Here is a 20,463-nt window from a genome sequence, read left to right as displayed (position 1 = left end):
ACGTAAAAACATGGCGACACCACATGGCAGCCAGCACCGAGCTTACCCGCTCCATGTAGATATAAATGATATGAACGGCTAATTCAGAGCTGAAAGGAACACTTCAGTTTGTTGATGGGGGGGATTACTGATTTATGAAAAACAGACTTTTGAACCAAATAATCAATTTTTGTGAATAGATAACAGGAGAAGTTACACAATGTCCCTTTAAAGGCTGGCTCCAAAAGTGGGCCAACACACTCCAATATTTAAATACCTAAAAAAAACAGCAGGAATTAAAGGACAATTCCAGGGGAATTCAACTCGGGGGTGTATTTTCATATCATTTTAGGTCTAAAAGAAGGAATCTGAATATTTTCAGTTTAATCGCTCCTGTTTTGCGGTAGTTGCGTCTGTCCCCGCATCGCCACGGCAGCAATGAATGGGAGTGGATGTAAGTTCCGCTGTTTAGGCTGTTTACAGCCCTCAAAGCCGCAATTTTTTTCCACAGACGGAGATGGAGACTCAAACATGCACCGAGAAGTTTATTTACTTCAAGCAAGCCGACATGTTTGTAAAAGTAGATCTAATTCAAAGAGCCCGAAGTTGCAGTGCTGGTGTATTCAGGCGCAGTAGGAGCTACCGTTTGTGTCATAAACACAGGAATATCAACTCTTTACTTGCTTCAAGTGTACATTTTTTCCACAGATAGCGTCAGGTGGCTACTCAAACATGCGCCGAGAAGTTTTTTTTACTTGAAGCAAGTAAAGAGTTGATATTCCTGTGTTTATGACACAAACGGTAGCTTTTCCCACTGCGCCTGAACACACCACGCACGGCAACTGGGTCTCGCGTGAGACTCTGCAAGACTTTGAGTTAGATCTAGTTTTACAAACATGTCGGCTTGCTTGAAGTAAATAAACTTCTCGGTGCATGTTTGAGTAGCCATCTGACGCTGTCTGTGGAAAAAATTTGCGGCTTTGAGGGCTGTAAACAGCCTAAGCAGCGGAACTTACATCCACTCCCATTCATTGCTGCCGTGGCGATGCGGGGAGACGCAACTACCGCAAAACAGGAGCGATTAAACTGAAAATCTTCAGATTCCTTCTTTTAGACCTAAAATGATAGGAAAATACACCCCCGAGTTGAATTCGCCTGGAATTGTCCTTTAATCAGTTTACAGGATCACACAGCTGAGTTTAATCTCTACAGGTATGACAACTGTATACTTCAACGACTCACCTATTGAAGTTTTTTAAGACCTAAAGTTCTGCATATAATTGACAACTGATAGCCTAAGCCACAAACTGGCATGCGCCTAAACCTTGGCTTATATTTGCCGGGCAGAGGTGACGTCAGAGCAGCTCAAAACTGTTCTTCACAGAAGCTGTATCCAGCTAGAACAGGCCAAGACAAGCCTGAACTTCAGTGAAACAAGAATTAACATTGATGTAGCTTTCCACCACTGTAGACAGCTTGGTGGCCAAAGGATAGATGCTTGATGCTCAACTCACAACGTTTCCTATGGACTGGTAAGTAAACAGCTGTTAATGCTAATGCTACTGTAACTATGTAGCAACAGTGAAACACAGATGCTTCTTCTGCGATGTTGATAGAGATTTTTCACAAGTTGAGTAACTGCTCATAAACACATTAATAAACACTTGGAAATGTCCTCATATCTGCTCATAACTACATTCTAATGTGCAATAGTGTTGATGGACTGTTGTCAGTGGAACAAAGCAAACTGCTGTAGTGGTGAATGTGATTCATTTATAGTTTTGTGGAGCTAATGGGACGGCCTCCAACAATTTTGATAATAATCTGGTTTCTACTCTCCATGGGCAAAAACCCAAAATAGGAAAAATACATTCTGTGTCTGACAGCACAGAAGCAACAGTGTGCATCTTTTTTTTTCTTTCTTTTTTTTTAAATGTTGCTCTTGAGTAATCCAGAAAACAAATCAATGCTGTAAAAAGATGAAGGGTAGCTGTCACTCTTTTGGTAATGGGCTGACAAGACTGAAGTCAGGTTAAGCTATCAAATGACTGACAGATCATACATACTGCTAATGTGCACTGATGTAAATATTTTAAATAAATACTTCAGGTAATGAATAAATCGTTCCGACCTGCATTAACTCAGCACTGGAGCGATGGCAAGGGTAATATACAGACTTTCAAATAAATAAATGGACTGTGTGTGTCTGCCACAGTGCACAGGACTGCTGTGGATCTGGACGGGCAACAGAGGCAAAGTTTGGCAGCGGGATGCAGAGATAGAGAGATGGAGGCCAAAGCTGAAAGCAGTGACAAGGCCTCCCAGATCTAAATTGATTTAAGTACCGCTCTAATTTGGAATAATCCACTATTCATCCATTACAGTCACAATTATACCATCCAAAGCAGTTATTTCAACCTTACACACTTTCATCCTGCGCATTCAGTGACCAAAGCTGTGCCACTCTCTCTGGTACTGAAGCTGGCAGGAGAGGCCAAGATGATAAAGGAAAACACATGCTCAACGTGAAAGAGAGAGTGAGCTGGACAGAGTGAGTTGACCAGTTTGACTAATTTGATGTGATCGAAAGAAAAGCACTTTCTGTGTTATTCTACATTAGCCTGAACAAATACAGGGAGTCTTTTTCATGCAGACAGATGAATTCCAGAAATGAAATCCAGGTTTTTTCTGAATTTCGGAACTGCCAATGAGTCCTACCTTTCAGACACATTCATCTTCTTCTTTGTCTTGTCTCTTGCCGTCTGTTTATTCTGGCATTCATCAGCGCCATTACTGCCATGCCCGTCAGATCTCTTTGAGGGAAATGAAAAACAGCAGTCATTTTAAGGTGCAGGCTAAAGGTTAGTTCATGTGGAGAGACTCTGGCACATGATTCCCTTTGTGCGTCTCCTGTGCTGCTATATTCTGCTTTGACCTGAGCACAGTGCTGTAGAAGTGCACCCTAAAATATACTGAAAAGTCTCCGAGTTCGGTGTCCCCAGATAAGAAAAGTGCAGCTGCAACAGTTCTGGTGTGAAGAGACCCATTTGTATTTGGTTTTATAGGACAAAAGTTTAAAGGCCATCAATTCATGAGGCTTAAATTATAAAAATGAAAAGAAAGGAGAGAAAAAAACATTTCTAGCATAGCAAAAGTGTCCTCCACTTTGTATTTGGCACTTTGGAACAGATTTGCCTTTGGAAAAAATCTTTCCATGTGAGAAATTCATTTTTTCTGTCTCAAATGCCTCATTAGGTTATATCTATCCTTGCAAGTAAATGAAGAGCAATTAGCTCTGTTAAAGTCTCCAAAAGGCCACAATGGCAATAAAAAGAAATTATTGTACAGGTGGCAAATGTTGGCTCGTCTTCATGAGGGGAATGCATGTTTGCTAATGTTGGCGGTGTTGGTCCAGAGGTTACATGGGGAGCTCGCGGTGAATTTTTTATATGTTTTTGCTTTTTGTAGTTCCTCGGAGGTGATGAATGGCAATGGGTATAGTGCCAGTAGCGATGTCTCTAGAAGTAGCTTATTCTGTGCTGCCAAGCATGATTTATGACAAGAAAGGGGAGGGGGGAATCTCTGACTTCACCATTTGCCCTCCTGCACTTTTCCATATCGTCCAAGAGGAGTTTGGGGGTACTGGATTGACACAGCAACTGCACACATCTGGTTTGGAGATATAGCCGGGCCTTTTTTCAAGCCAACAACCATTTGAAGAATATAAGTGGGAATTAGAAAATGGAAATATGATGTGGCAAAAGAGGGAATAGTATCCATGACGAAGACTATTATTGTTTTTTTAAAGGGCTCACATTGTCGGCTTTCAAGAGTTTGTTGTCAAGTTTTCGGGAACTCAGAATAAGAATAATGTGCCTGTGGGCTTTTTCAAGTAAATGTAGATTAGGGAGAAGATATTTCTTCCAAACATATGTTCTCATACACAGAAATGCTGGATGCTGACTGGTGGATATTACCAGCAACCAACCCTAATTCAAATAACAGCAGTGCTGAGTAGAGAATTTCTGCAGGGTGTGTCAGTTGAAATATAACTGCAACCTGACTGACGGAAAGATTTAAGTGACTTTTTCTTTTTTAGATGGAAACCATGTCAAACTGTGATGCATTTATGGCAACAGGAGCTAACTGTAATCTAAAAAATAATTGTTAGCATTTTTACAGGAAAACAGTGACATCAACTCTGCTGCTTTCTCCATTTATTTGAAGAAGTAAAATACGTAAAGTGTAACAGCACAATGAATAGGCTATACTGTACTTCCCCTGTTTCTCACGTTCTCTATGCAGTATCTCATTCCCCTGATAATGTAAGAAAAAAATAATCAGAAAAACAAAATGTGCATTTTCCAAGCTTTTTTCCCCTTTTCTATTTTCCTTGGAAGTGATCAAGAAGTTAATGAAAACTAAAAGCAATGTCTTTATTGATGTTAAGTGTAGAAATTCTGCAAATTGATACTGACTGTGATATACTTAGTAAATAAAATCTATAATCTTTAATATAGGCATGAGTATGACAAAGTCAGCTCCCTTTCAAACATTAAAACACCTACACTGAATTTTAAAATGATGCTAACAGCATCAGCAATTATAATAAAATAATATCTATGAAAGTTATGCTGACAGGGGTGATTTCCTGCAATGGAGATGCTTTTACTTTAATGTAAGTACATTTTGCTTTAATTTTACTTTATGAGACCTTCCTTTGGTTTTATAATTAAGCTTTACTGATTTTCTACAATTCAGTGACAATTTTCAGATAAATTAGAAATGAAAGGAAAACAAATATATGAGAGTGAGAAAGATACCTCAGGTTAAGTGCTTTGTTCAAACTCATAAACATATGGTAAATACTGTAACCTGTGATGCCAAAGAGCTCCTTATCTGCCCCATAAACTCTGCACTTTAACAGATTTGTAGTGCAGAGGGGAACACTGTGTCCCTGCAACCGCAGGCCATTAGTCCATTCAAACAGAAATTCAGAATTTACTTTGGTTTGTTTTTCCATCAACCATAAAGCCCAGACATCAGCTGACAAAGCTAACAAACAATCCACTGTAATGTACAACACCTCTGATATGTTTAATGCTAATGATGCAACTTCAGTCTCAAGTAATTCTGGTTTAGCATTTTATTGTTCAGACATGCTTTTAAGGACCTCTGTCTTCCTAAATAATACTCACATAAAATCAATGCGGTTAAAATGCTCAAGGAGGATTTTAGCACTATAAGGATGAATTAGACATTCAGAAACTCTATTAATTTCAGCAGTACGCGGCGTCATATTTAGATTTAATAGAAAGTTTTTAATGAAGCAGATTGGAAAAGGGATCCTTGCCTCCATTACTGGATGATGGATAACTGAGAAAGGTTAGCAGCCACTCATTAACACTCTCTTAAATTACGAAAGTACTTGCCGCTTTTTTTTCCCTCCACCTTTCATTTTTCCCCTTAAATGAGATAAAATAATATTGAGAGGATGAGCGTTGAATCAAGTCCAACCATAATTAAATACACTGATGGGGTGAAAGTGTTCTCTAGTGCTGGTGCTGTTTGAAAATGTTGCTGTGAGTTAAGATGGTATGAGGCACTTATGTTCCAATCCACACGGCTGTCTGTGGGAGTGTGATGGATAAGTGCACAGAACAGATCTATGGGAGTCAAAAGAAATGTGCTAAAAAGTGTTTTTCTGTTATTTTCTTTGCATCGCAATTAGGCTGTATACACTATGGTTAACACTGTCACATCACGAGTCAGTCTATGGGGTCATCTGCCCTAAAAGAATATAATATGCAGAAAAAGGAGGATCTTATCCATTTGTAAACTTTCTGGATATACATTTTGTGAAAAAAAAATTGAACCTGTCATATTTATTCTCATGGCAGGTTAAGAGCTGGAAACAAGAGACAGAGGTAACAGAGCATCTGATAAAAATAGAGGTCATAAGATATTCTTCATTTCGCTGAGTGCTACAGAATTGGAACCACTTGGGATGTTGGTATATAGGACACCCGCTGCTAAAACACCGCCATGCAGCACCATGATTATGACTTGATCTGTCCTCCACTGAAAGCTCACGCTGGTGGAAATCAAGTACCCCGAGGCTTACAGCTCGCAGCCCAAGGCCTAAAAGGTAATAGCATGAAATATAGATACAGAGGTGACAGATGTTTACAGTGCGTCGCAAGATGGCATTGAGACACAACACAGTGGCTCCCTCCATTGGAGAGGAACCTGATGAGTAGTATAGTAAAGAGATGGAGTGATATAGGAGGTGCTCTGGCAGTGTTTGCAGGCAGATCATTAGGGCCCCTCTTTAACTCAACCCCCAGTGACAATCTATTGCTCTCCTCCCCTGTCAGCGAATCATTATGGTCTGATCATTAGTGACATCGCCACATGCCCATCACTCAGGCTGGTGCCATATTGGCAGATGAACAGCCTCTGCCCCAGGCCCACTAATCTGGAGTCTTCAGACAGGGTGGATGAAGGAATGCTCGTGGAGCATCAGAAACCCTGGACTCGCTCTTTTCACTCAGATCAAATATAGATCTAACTCAGCATCAGCGCTTATTGAGGGGAGCAATAACTGCTGTAATAAATTAAAAGCACACAATTATTGTCTTGATTTTTTTTAATTGGGGTTTTTCTTCACTAAAGAAGCAATGACGACCAACCGGTTTTCCATTTTTCAAACACGCAGTCCCACAATTAAAATATTTTACCCCCATCAAATTCAAATTCTTGCTGGGTCGGATTAACTCTTCCTGCTCCCCACTATAGCAGATGAAGGGTGCAACTCAGAGTTGCTGATCTCAAACTCACACTGTGCAGCCACACAGTTAGGAGAGCCAAACTTTTTCGAAGAAGTAGGCTATTCAGTCAATTTTACAAAAATAAGTGGCATGTATGGGCCAAAACCACAAAATCATACAGTAAGTGCGAGAAAACTTCATTCCATTACTAATATTTGGGCATTTGGTTTCTAGAGAGGAAAATTACCTTCATACAGAGTTTATAACTTGTACAAGGGTTTTAATCCAGGTTGCCAACTTTCATACTAACACTAAACTGTAAAAAATCCACCATTAACGTCTGATTGATGTGTTTATCATGTTACATTTGTTTCTTTTAATTATTTATATAAAATTGTTCTTTATTAAATGTTGCAATGTGTAACTCTCATTCTATTGGCTAATGTCATCACAGCAGCACATAGAAATAAGTCTCTGATTACAATTCATTTACTTTTACACAATTTTGTTTTGAAATATTGCACGTAACATGTATAATTTAACATAATGAATAATGTATGCCTGATAACCACGTAGTATTATGGATTTGAGGGTCCTCTTTAAGCAAGTTGCACAGCTTCATTTATTTAAGCATTTATTTGTGGTTGCTTCTCTCTCTCATCATTTCACATTTAACATTTGCTATAATTGAACAGTTACATGAGTAAAGAACCAAGCCGTGCATACCACTTTAACATGTATACTAACAGCAGCACAAAAAAAGTAATTAGTTTTGAACATAATATGCGTGGAATGATTGATTCCATGTGGAGGAACGCCAGAGATGCTCTCAGCTCTCTACTGTATGTTTAAAGATGGTGATGCAATGAAAACAGAAATGCATGGCCTCTGCTCTGTGACCTGTAAATAATTGATAAATCAATTTTCTTGACTAGAACACCAAATAATGAAGCAATGCAATTCTTATCAATTACATTTTCGTCTTAATTGTTGACTTCACTTAGCACAAAGCAGCACAGCGAAACACCATGCCATTTTTCAATTAAAAGGTCCAGATGTTTTTGGAGGCTTCAGTAGACACAGGCAGTTGTGAGAAATGCTTTATCTGCATTGTAATAATCACTAGAACATCAGCTCCAGGCTGCATTTACATACTCATGTTTTATTCCAGCCCTCTTTCTAATGCACCGCTTAATTATACTGAGCGCAGACAATGTCAGACCCCCATAGCCCCAAATTTATTATTGTACTGCATGTGAAGCAGCAACCATCAAACCTAGCTCCCCTCATCACAAAATACCACACTCATCACTGCTCTCACACTATGAAATACACATCATGCTCCCCACATCAAAATCTCTAATTTTATGATCTGATTTTTTTTTTGTGTCCTATTTTCCTTCTCTTACATGGAAGATTTGTGTTAACTGCGCATGTTATTTTGCATGAGAATGATGGTATTGTTCTGAGAATCATAATAGAAACTGGATCCAAGATGTATAATCACGAGATGTAATTACTTTGAATGGCCAAACAGCAGTTTGTCATCAGTAATGTTTGCCTCAAAACTATTGTCTTTCATCTGTTTCAGTCTTTTGCTTTGACAGAGACATTTCTGTCATGAGTGAACTTTTGTTGTTTGTTGAGACCGACTTGCATGGACATTTTATGTTACACTATGAAGCTTAAAATGTATAATTATAATTATAATGATGAATTAAAATATAATACTGCAGCTGTGGAAACTTTGTATGCTTCTGGGTGGATCAGTCCATAATAATGATTTATAAACTTCATGATATGTTTTGTGTAGAAATTCACTCACTGTTGATTTGTATACCCAAGATGGGTTGTGATTTTACTTAGATTCACTACAAGCATAACATACAGACCAAATCAATTAAATAAATCTCAAAATACATTCCATATTTCCATATTTAATTCATGTAAATGGTGAATTCTTGTTTCAAGCAAACATGCAGAATGGCTTCTTCAGGATAAAACAGACATCCTTAGCGCACAGCACATACAAAAAAAAGAAAAGAAAAAGAAAAAACACATCTTACAGCAATATAAGCCGACATCTCCAGTTTGGTAAGGTCACATGTTCCGTTACAGTGAACAGAGAGTGGATACCCCACCCACCCTCCACCCCCCCCCCCCACTCTGCACAACCAAATCCCTCCGAGAACAGCCGAGCATGGAAGAAATATTCTTATTTAGATGAGGGCTCTGCGAGGGGCATAGTATGGCATAACAGAAGAAGAATACAATGTACTGTGGCATGCATTGAGAGTGACTCCAACACAGCCCCCTTTACAGAAGGCAATCAAATCTGGCAGTCATGTGTAAAGATACTTATCTGCCTGGAGAGGATTTCAACACCATATTTCAGGGAGAAATGGAAATCAATGCTGACAGCAGCTTGTCAGTGTTATATATTCAGAACATCTGATCTCTATAGAGAAACTTCCTTGAGAAAAAGGGGAATAATGAAGAGATATTTGGCAGTGAAAGGTCAATCCTACATTGTGAATAAAGTTAAAACACAAGAGCAGGAGAGATTTGCTCAAACTGGATGTATTCAGTATCCTGATGATGAGGGGCAATATTAGAATAAAACGCACATCTTACCTGCGTGCTTCACACCCCACACTGCCTCAGGCACACTATTGCTTTTGTTTGAAATTTGGTGCATTTCATTGCTGCACAAATGAGATCCAACACAACTTCATAAACAAATACCTCTCTTCTGATATGGTTTTTTGAAATACGTTGCTGTACAGTATTCCCCTGACATATCTATAAATTCAGTGTCAAAACTAACCAGTGTTGCCTAATCCATGGACTGATGAAATATGACAACACTCCAGTAAAGAGAGACTTTGGCATGGACAAAGGCACTTCATCAGCTGGTATTCCTGCAAATGTGGAATTATCACCCAACCTGCGAAACGACTTCACAATTCCAGCAAGCAGCGTTAATCAGATTTTCCCACTAGAGCTGTAGTTCATTGTCATTGCTAATGGAGCCTCCTCTGCAGGTTGTTGCTCTTCACTAAATTAGTGTGAAGTCTTATCCCAAAAACATTGACTAATACTGCACTTAATCTTAGAAACTCTCAACTCCCGTGAAAAATCTCATCTGGACTGACACTGATGCATCGGAGCGTCGCCCTGCGTTGCATTCATCATGTTCCTGACAAAATTAATCTTGATAGACTGAAACCAAATTACACCTGAGCTCACACCCATTGCTCACCACAAACACTGAATAAATATTTATCAATGATATGTGTAATGCAGTGGCGGCTGGTGACTGAAAAAATTGGGGAGGACAGGAGGAAAACCAGTCCACGGTGTCATGTTATTTTAGTCAACTACCTATCTCTACTTTCTTATATTCGATTTAATTAGAGTAATAAAACAATGACGTACAAGACTTCTTTAAAAAAACATTTTATTAAAGGATTAAAGTCTGTTGACATCAGGACCATGAGTGGAGGTGAGTGACTTTGACATCAGGACCATGAGAGGAGCAGAGATCCTGTTGACAACATCAGAGGTGCAGAGTGAGCAGAAATCAAACTTTGTCAGTTTCATAGTAATTGGAAAAAACACTGAGGAAAAAAATAATTGAACTATTAAGTACTCACCTTTTCTTTAGAATTTGTAAAGCCACAAGGCAGAGTGACTTTGACATCAGGACCATGAGAGGAGCAGTGACTTTGACATCAGGACCATGAGAGGAGCAGTGACTTTGACATCAGGACCATCTTCATCTTCCTCATGTGCTGTTCTCCTCTCTGCGCTGTCTGACCTGTCTCCGTTGCGCCGTAGCGCTTCACTCCGTCAATTCAGAGTATTTTCACAGCGTATTCTGCGGTCAGTCTTCGGTCTCTGCTCCGGTCCCGACTGGGCTCCGGACACGGAGCAGAGAGCCAGGTCCGACAGTGCCAGGCTATCCCTCTCTGAAGCAGAGGAGAGGTCGGCTTCACTCCCGTCTGTCTTCACAGAGTCCACAAAGGGTTTCTGATCACAGGGTTTCCAGCGCTGCCGCCTAAACTAACGTGTTAAAAAAAAAAAAAGTAGCGATATTCGCCGCCGCCGCCCCCCTTGGGACGATCGCCTTCATTCATCTCCGCATCCTCACACACACATAGGCTACACACCACAGAGAAACGCGCATGCATAACAGCAGCGCGCGCTATAGGTGCCGGCCTTTCGTGTAAACAAAGCCTGGTCATTATATGACACCCGGCTATTAATTAAATGTTTGAAAAATAAATGCGACTTATAAACCGGTGCGACTTATATATGTTCTTTTCCTCTTCATGACGTATTTTTAGGCAGATGCGACTAATACTCAGGTGCGACATATAGTCCGGAAAATACGGTAATTAGTGGGGCTCGGACCGTGGGACAGTCACCGGCATGCCAGCCATCTGCTCTACCCACTACGCTACCGCAGCAGTTTACAAAGACTGCAGGACAGCACAGCACATCACACAACACTCATTAGTACACTCGCCCAAGACAAAGTGCGTTGCTGTTCCGTATTATGTCCCGCTGTTGTGCCGCTAAATATCTTCTCCTTCCGCGCCTCGACCCCAGGTTACCGTTGTGACAGTCAACGCGAATGCAGCTGTCAGAGTAACTACACGACAGCAGCATATCACAACAAAACAACTTCGTTGCTGCTCCGTATTGTGTCCCGGTCGTGCCGCTAACATTAGCTGGTAGTGAAAGCTGTAAAATACATAGCGGTATTTCCTGTTTACAGCTGTATAAATGTGAGAATGAAATTTGGGAACTGTTATTGGACCAACCTGCTGTCAATCTTGTGTTCTGATTGCTGATTGGTACAGAAGAGCCTCCTCCGTCATGACGTCATTTTACGTGTCTTAGCCAATCACAGGTCAGGATGAAGACATCCTAAATGCATTGAGTCAATGGAAGAAGATCCCGCCCCGAGGCCAGTTAGGGAAGTAAAAATCTTGCCACCTCCGTAGAGCCCCCACCTTCCTGCTCCCTGCTCCTCACACAGCCTGCTCTGTCTCCTGAGCCTGCTGGCGGCGCAGTTGAGCTGTTTTAAGTGGATTTTCTTCCAAAAAACAAACTTTTTTTATGATAAAATACATATATAATATTTTATAAATTATACTGAGATTTGGTAATGATTTATTTCAACCAGTTACTCTTTCTTAAATAAAAAATAAATTTTCCTTTTGCCTCTCAAAAATAGAGGAGGACCAACCTCCTCTGCCTCAATGGACCAGCCTCCTCTGGTGTAATGTCTTCTGTACGTGGTAAAGATATTTTGCGAAATAGAGATGGAATATGGAACTTTCAGGAGAAAAAGCTGAATATTTTTTCGCTATTTGAACTCTGATTTTTTTTTTAAAAAGGAAGAAGAAGAAAGGCTGCTCTGAGGTAAGACGTAGAAAAGAGCCAAAGGCTGTTCCTCAAGGTGAAAAACTTGAAATATTTTATTGAAGGTCGGTTGAAACGGCAACAATTAAAAACTCAGTCAAACTTCAGCTAAGTGCCTTGACCATCCAGGAAGTTGGAAGTTGGAATTATGAATTATTTGATATGAGGCGGCCTCTTGAGAGAAGTCTTTTTAGTATTTAACTCCAACTTTTTGCCTTACTGCTCTTAAAATGCACTGAACTGGCATATCATAACTCACTGACAGTAACACGTTACAAAAAGGATTGCTGTTTACTGTTTGTCTGAGTATGGAGCTGTTAATTAACATCTTAATCAATTAGCACTGGACATGATTACAGTCCACATGGCAATATTTCCAAAATCTTTTCAATTAATACCTCATGCAGACATTGTAATTTTATTTGCAGGCCACTCTGTGAATTAATATTATTTTAAAGGATTACAGGTCCATCAGCTTTGCTATTTAAATAGCTTCGTAAACTATGCAAATTGCGTCTCTCTCCTCTCTTGTGCGAACAGGGGTGAAAAACACCCATCTTTAGCCTTGCCAACCAAAAACAGACATGCACAGCTCACGTTATTTATCTTCCAAATGAACCCATTTTTCACTACTAATTAAAACATGTTGAGATGAGGAGGAACATGGAAGAAGAGAAGCATTTGTTTGAGAACTGCACAGTCATTCATTTGGACATGTATGTTTGGCGCCTGTTTAAAGAAAGCAAAGTGATGTACGAACACAGAGCAAGTTGTTGTCACTAATAGCGAGAGGGAGTCGTTTGTATTGTTGCGATGATGCTGACACACCAAACAGATTGACAGGCCTTAAAAATATTGGGAGGTTTGCCAACCTTTTCTGGCGCCATGCTTTAAAATAGATCATCCCGTCGCCTCTTTAATGTACCTTAATCTATTAGGTACACAGCAAACCAACAAGAATATTTTTAGTTGATGGGTTTTATGGCTTTGTGTTTGTGATTAATTGAATAAAATGATGGCATTTCACAAATCATCCCTTTAATTAGTCTGTGAGCGTCAGAGTGACGACGCTGCCTCCGTCTGAAAACACAGAGACAGGGGTGGGGGTACCAGCCAGAGCTCCAGCAGGGGCTGGGGGCCTTTTGCTGAGGCGGGGCAGTGGGCTGAGGGGGCAGGAGGGGGGGGGGGGGGGGGGCAGAGCAGCCCCAGGCAGCCTGTGCTGCACACCCAGGTGCTGTTGTCAGCTGGAGTCCTGCCCCAGCTGCTCGCCAAAGATTGATTTAATTATTTCCATTCCCTCTGTCCCTGCATTTCTTTAATTCTTTGTCTTCTCTACCTTGTTGCCTTTTGGCTTCTCTCTCACTCCGTGATGATATGAAAACCTAAAGGTCTATTGTTGTCAAAACAATGCATCATATATATTCATTTCTACACGTCTGGCTTCATGCAAATATAAAAGCTCCCTCACGATGATCCTCATATTTCAAAGCAGCACGCACTAAGTGAAATTGAAAAAAGGCACTAGATAACTCATATTTTCTGAAGTGAATTTTTGACACCCCTATCACTTCATCTACTTCTTTTCATTCGGCTCATTTTCATACATAATGACACAGATTCGTTTTATAATTACAGATGTACTGTATTGTTACAGTCCATAAGTGCTGAAGGAGATTTCAGCTCCGCTCGCTGAGTTTGAGGTCGTAGGACTCATGTTATCAATTCTCAATGATTTAAATTACTAAAGTTCTTTTTCTCTTATCTGATATTTTAAAGGGCAATGAAAAGGCCCATCTTTTCAGTGAAACCCATCCTCAATCACTGTTAATGTTAAACTCCATGTACACATAAGAGGGCTGATAAAGAATCATTAGTCTCGTTAATGGAATCACAGGTCCAATCCCTCCATCCTTTTCTATTGAAAAGCGCTCTTCATTTCAAAGTTGTTCTGCTTTATTAAAGCTCATTACCATTTCTCTTTTAATAAGCACTCTTTAAAGTCATTACCTGCAGTGGAGTTAAAGGCTCAGCTATTAAAAGGTTACTTTAATGTGAATAATGGCCTCCTGATATACTCAAGTTAATTACTATTGGACACTGGTTCTAGTTTAATCTAATGCTTAAACCTTAATGAAAGATATGTCACAGCACAATGAAATGGCAAAAAATTGTTCCCGATCAACAGAACTATTTGTGCTATCTCTCCTCATACAGGCAGCATCCCTCCATCTTCTGCTCTAAAGCAGACTTTCAATATGTTGAATTGCAGTGTGCTACTTTCTCAGAATATCAATAGACACATGGTTAGCATGGTTAATTGCAATAGAAGTCAATCGTATTAACGTCGTCTCCATGATCAATCACTTTTTCCTAACGTTATGTTGCAGTCAGAACTCTACTTTTATTCACCAGGCCATAATGTTTATATGTACATTGTTGTGTGTTGTGATAATTGGCCTTAAGTGGCCAAAAAAAATGTTATTGCAGTTTTAAGGTCAGGAAAATGTAAAACTATTTCACTATGAGCTGTGACCCAAGGACTTTTAAAGAGTCTGCTCCTGCACCTATATGGCCACCATCCTTCATGACCTCCCTTTAGACCAGAAAGATATTTTGGTCACTGGAATTTTATTTGGGTCCTCACTGAACATAATCCTTACAGTAATTATATTTCCCTTAAAACATTACTGGAACATACGTTAACGATATATCAAGGGATAGGGCTACATGATTTAAGGCAAAGGATTAGTGCACAAATAACAGCTTGTTGAGCCCACCCAAAATGTGCACACATTTGCAAGAAAAACAGTCAAAACCCAGAGTTAGTTACCACCAAATTATTCACCACTCACAATTCACTATAATCCTCACCCTGTAATATGAAACCTTTGAACTGTGTGTTATTTCCCTCTTTGAGAGCACGGGGTCAGATGATGAAAGCTGACCTCTTTGTTTCAGACAGTTTTAATTCACAAGTGAAAAGCCTAATTGCGTAGATCTGCACAGAAGGCCAGAGGTAAAGGCTCCTGAGAAGCATTAACCTTGAGATCACGCGGTGCCGTACACTTTCCAGAGAAATCTGGGCTGCAACTTGGGAAGAAAATTGAGCTAAAATGTGGAACAAATTTCTTTACAAAACAAGACAAGTCATTTGCTGCTGATGCAAAAAATACCCCACAGACCTCATGATGCTATCAAAACAAAACCGGAGCACCTATCACCTCCTGCGCTCACCAACCTTCCACTGCCCCTCTGAGGAACTGACACACATATATACAGTAATTAATGGGTTTCAAGATGCTCTCGCTGACACACTGAGAACTTCTCAAATCAGCAATTTTCTATAATTCGCATATCGTCACAAGAAAAATAATTACAGCCTCGATGATATCACCAGTTAACAAATTACTACTAGTCCTAATTGCTAAAGAGCAGATTCCCTTAATGTTTAAGTTAGAGAAAAGAACACATCACTCTAAAGCTCCATTTTTATTTTTTCCAGCAATGAAATATGTGTCGTATTCATGCACAGAATTAATGTGCACCAAATGCACCACATTAGCATTTTCCTGTGATACGTTTCCCTCTCTCTTAAGGTCATGTGGCTTTAACGGGAGGCTTAAGTAAGACTCATGTGCACGCGTATGACCCATTTCATAAATCCCATCGCCTCCTCAGTAGGATAGTGAATAGTAAATGTCACAAACCAGTGGGTCATCTAATCCCTTTTCCTCAACAAATCACATTAAAACAATTATAAGATGTGAGCAGTGGCTGTGTTGGAGGGCCTCAATGTGCTAAAATACTCTGATGACAACAAACATTTTCCATCATGTCAGCAACAAACGGTGCATTCATGAATAGGTTTGTTGAGATGTGGTGGACAGATGTTGTTACAGTCGTTGGTCTCCGTGCTTGACAGATTATTTGCGGAACTTCAATGTATCTTTGAAGCCCAGGGGTCGACTTCTGCCAGCCAAACAGCAATGGCACTGTCAGAGAGAGGATGGACAGGAGACTTTCAGCAAAGGACAGCATGATGAAAAGATGCAACATTATTTCTTGATCAAGAGCACAAGGCTTCTGTTGAGCATTGGCTTTTAAGATCAAATGTTTCTGTAGAAAATTGGCTGTAGCATCAGCCGTGTGGTGGTGTACTTCATAAATATTGTACTGTATGTTTCACATGAATGCCTTGCTAACAAGACGAACAGGACACAGACAAGACATGTTCACCTTGAGATGTCTGAAGATAGCTGACAATAAAAAAGTGTAATCATGTGACTTCATAGAGGCTAAAAATAAAGAATTTTGCTTTTAGCATTTATTAAAACGCTACTGATTACACACACCAGACTGACTGCTGAGATTCTTTTTGTCTTCATTTTTATTCTCTTTGAGCTCTCCATACACTTAAGAGAGGAGGAAGACAGCTGTTGGTGAATACGGTCACATTTGCACCACCGCTTGTCACCGCTCCAAAATTAATGCACTCACTGAGCTGTTAGGTGCCATAGGATCATTTTCTATGTGGCATGTTTTCGTGGGAAATAAAGGATGACACATGTTTGGAAAAAAGAAAAACAACTGTCTTAACTACTGACATGTGTGTCAGCATGTCAAAACAAAACATTATACAGTAAACCTACATAATGGGAATTTCAGCTCATACTGTTTTCCACATAATAATCTTGCAAAAGATAAAGCTAGCTCACAGTCCAGTCGTTGCTGAAGAAGTTATGCTATCCTCTTTCTTACTAAGATGGGAACTGGTACAAGTAAAATAGGCCTATGGCTAAATTCAGCAGCATCTTGGTTTAATTAAGCACAACCTAGCTTTAGTTGAAAAATTAACCTTTCAGCACCTTTTGAGTGTTTTGTCTTTTACCAGATGTGATTAGGAGGTGGTTGTTGCTTGACAGGGCAGGTAGCTTCTTCAGGGCAGCTGAGTTACTTGCATGTTAGCATATTAACTTAAGTAGAAGTGAGGACATGATAATGACAATTTGGCGTTGGAGACAGCTGTTACCGGGTAAAGGTGTGGAATTTCATGCAGAACTCTTCAGTGGATGTTTCTTCTCGTAACTCGTAAGTAAACAGCTGTCAATGCCAATGTTGGGTATGTAGCTATAGCAAAACTCAGAAATGTTTACATACTACATTTACCATGAGCCTCTGTGCGCACGGTGGAATTCTTGGACCGGCGCAAGACGGACGTCTTGTCAAGAATGTTTTCATTCATCAAGAATTAAAGTCAGAGGTTGGAAGACGATCAGATACCGTCGTAGTTCCGACTATAAACGGCGATTCGGCGGCGTTATTCTCATGACCCGCTGGGCAGCGTCCGCGAAACCTAAAGTAAGGAAACGCTGGTCGGCTCGCCCAGCATTTCCACCATTAAAAAATAATGATAGAGACAAAACTATATATTTATCGAAAATGGACCCATTAACAAATGGGTAGCGTAGATTCATCCACATTAATATGAGACTTTTTTATTGTCGTGGAATGTTTGGTTCTGCTGATGGAGAAACTCCTCGTTGTCCCTTTAAAGTTCTTGTCTCTTCTCTAATGTCATTTCGAACACAAACCAAATTGTTAAAAAGACACTTATTGCGTGTTCTTTGAGCTAATCTACTGTATGCTAATTTCATTTTTAGCACAGACATTAGCAAGGTGTCAGCCTATTTAACTTGGCAAAAATATGTAATGTGCCAAAATATCAAATTTAAACTTTGGGTGTGTCAGTGGTGAAAACACTGTGAGGGTTTACATGCAGTATGTGCATTGTGCCTCCTTTTCCTGTTGCTTCATTCATTTTTTATCCAAATGTGACTTTTGTTTGTACACACCGCTAGTCGTCCACCCAAAGACCATTTCAGATAAGACAAGCTATTTCTGAACCATTTACTGATACTGCTTTGCTACACTCTTTCCCTCAGTTGAGAAAAAAAGACAGTGGTACTGTACCTCCATAAGAGCCTCATAAAAATAATGAAACTCCGACTCTAGCAGCTCTCCCTGCTTTCCAGCAACACTACATTTGAACTGTATGTCGACAAAGCAACAAAGTCATCACTATCTACAGCGCGAGCTTGCATTATGCTGATGAATGGAGAGCCCTGCCAGATTACTTGATTTGATAAGCAGTACAACCCATCGGTAACATAATACATCACAAATTGTTTTGTCAACAATTTATGATACCATTTATCAAATGACCATCGCAGTGGGCTGAGTTATGGTGTCATAGCTGGCATAATGTCAATACTCAAGCTGAGTTGAGGGCAGTCTGGCCACATTGATTTAGACACGGTACACTCTGACCTCTTCGGAGATTTTCTCTTCATTACCAGACAAATTGATGTTGAAGAGAGAAAAAAAAGTTGTAAAATTTAATGTTTTAATCTTTACAATTAAATATATGAAGGAGATAAAGTAAATCCAGAGTCAGTGTTGTGTAAGCCTGCTGCAGTTCGATGAAGACTCACAAAATGAGCTCAGGTTTTAAATTTGACTTAAAAAATGAAGTACTGTAAGCTATTACTCAAAAACAAATACAGATTAAAATATGTTACTGGACACAGGTTGATATTTATGACTTGGGCGGAAATCTTGAGTTATGTCTGAAGATCGTTACATCTCTCCATCAATTTTTTCAGCAGATGATCCACATCAGGGTGACCACTGCCCTACAGACATCCCTTCATCACTGACCTCCTCTAGTATTTCAAAAGTCTTCAGAATCTGTCAGATACATGTGAATTTTGCGATGAAACAACTGCAATCAAGATCTGATTTAACTGCGCTGCTGAGAATCAATTTGGGCTGCAGCCTGGATAACAATTAAAATGTAAGGCCTTAAAATGCCTCCCCAAGTCAATCCCTGTCTCTAGTATTGACCAGAATATATGGCCCGTGTCCAAGCCACCAGCATTCGCTGGCCAATCTTAAAGGTTACTGCAACCACTACATGTACCCACATTAACAGGACACTCACCTCTCTGGGTTTATGGCCTGTGTAATAATTTTAAGCAAAGAGAGAAGTGCATTCAGTGGAGACAGTAACAGCGAGCGAGTCGAGGGAGGACAAGTATAGTATGATTGATCGTAGTGAGCAGTATAGCTGTGTACCTCTCACCTTCCCCCCTGATTACTGCCTGCTCCTGATCTCTCACATCTGTCTTGACTTCCTAAAGAAACAGATTCCTTACATATCATACTCTTGGGATTAAAACTCTGTCAAACGGTTGACTCTTTGTGGAACATCCTGCTTTGTATTTGTGCAGTTTTACACATGAATGGAGCGTGGCCAGAGTGGGACACTGAGCAGCTCCACTGGAGAAGCTGAAGTCTCAGTAGGCGTAATGCGGATCATCAAGATGGTAGTTTAGGGACTTTAAACTGCCGCTTTCATATGTTCAATACCCAAATCTTCAAACTATAAACAAATTACGAAGGTAAATTTGCTTATGTCCTGCAAACATGTCAGAGATGTATCAACTCTCTAATTGTGTATTTAACACTCTGGCCAGTTTATTAGTTTACTCCCACACTAACACTTCAAATGATTTAATAACCACAGGGGGAGTTAACAGCACTTGTTAGAAGATGAAATATTTTCTGCATAGGTATCTACCTTTCAAACACACTTTGTACAGTCAGTATGTAACAAGCCTGTTCAGTCTTGTTCTGTTACCAGTGAAACTTTTTGCATAGAAAACACATGATTATCAGCACACATTATTCACTAATGTGATATATCATAATTCTGCCATAGTGTTTTACACTATGGCTTTGCTACTGTTTCTTAAGCTAAGGATCTGAATGCTTCATGCACCACTGCCTCCAGTACACAACAGCTGTGAGCTGGAACTTTGAATATCAGCTCTGACCCACTCACTGAAACTCATAAAGGCACCATCGCCTAGACAAAGGAGCAGATTCAGAAAATATTCATGCTACCTCTCTATGCTTTCATGTGTGCAGCCATAATGAAGACAAAGTGCATGCGTATCAGCTACAAATACCAGGAAATAAATAAGAATAAAGTATCCAAACCAAATGAAAGACTGTTCATAATTGGGTTAGTAATGTCTCTGGCACCGTCTGCTCAGTCATTTCCTCCAATCTCCCTGAGCAACAGGGGGATCATACAGGCGACATTCAGACCAGGAGGTATCTCACTGCTGTGTGACAGTTTACCTTCAGCAGCATACTTCCACCGTCGTCAAAACCAATTCTAATTCAAGGAAGCTCCGAGGAAAGACGAACATCATCT

Source organism: Trachurus japonicus, chromosome 9 (assembly GCF_045865225.1).
Source record: "Trachurus japonicus isolate A0001 chromosome 9, Traja_1.0".
In the NCBI taxonomy this organism is placed as follows: domain Eukaryota; kingdom Metazoa; phylum Chordata; class Actinopteri; order Carangiformes; family Carangidae; genus Trachurus; species Trachurus japonicus.
This window is presented reverse-complemented; position numbering follows the sequence as displayed.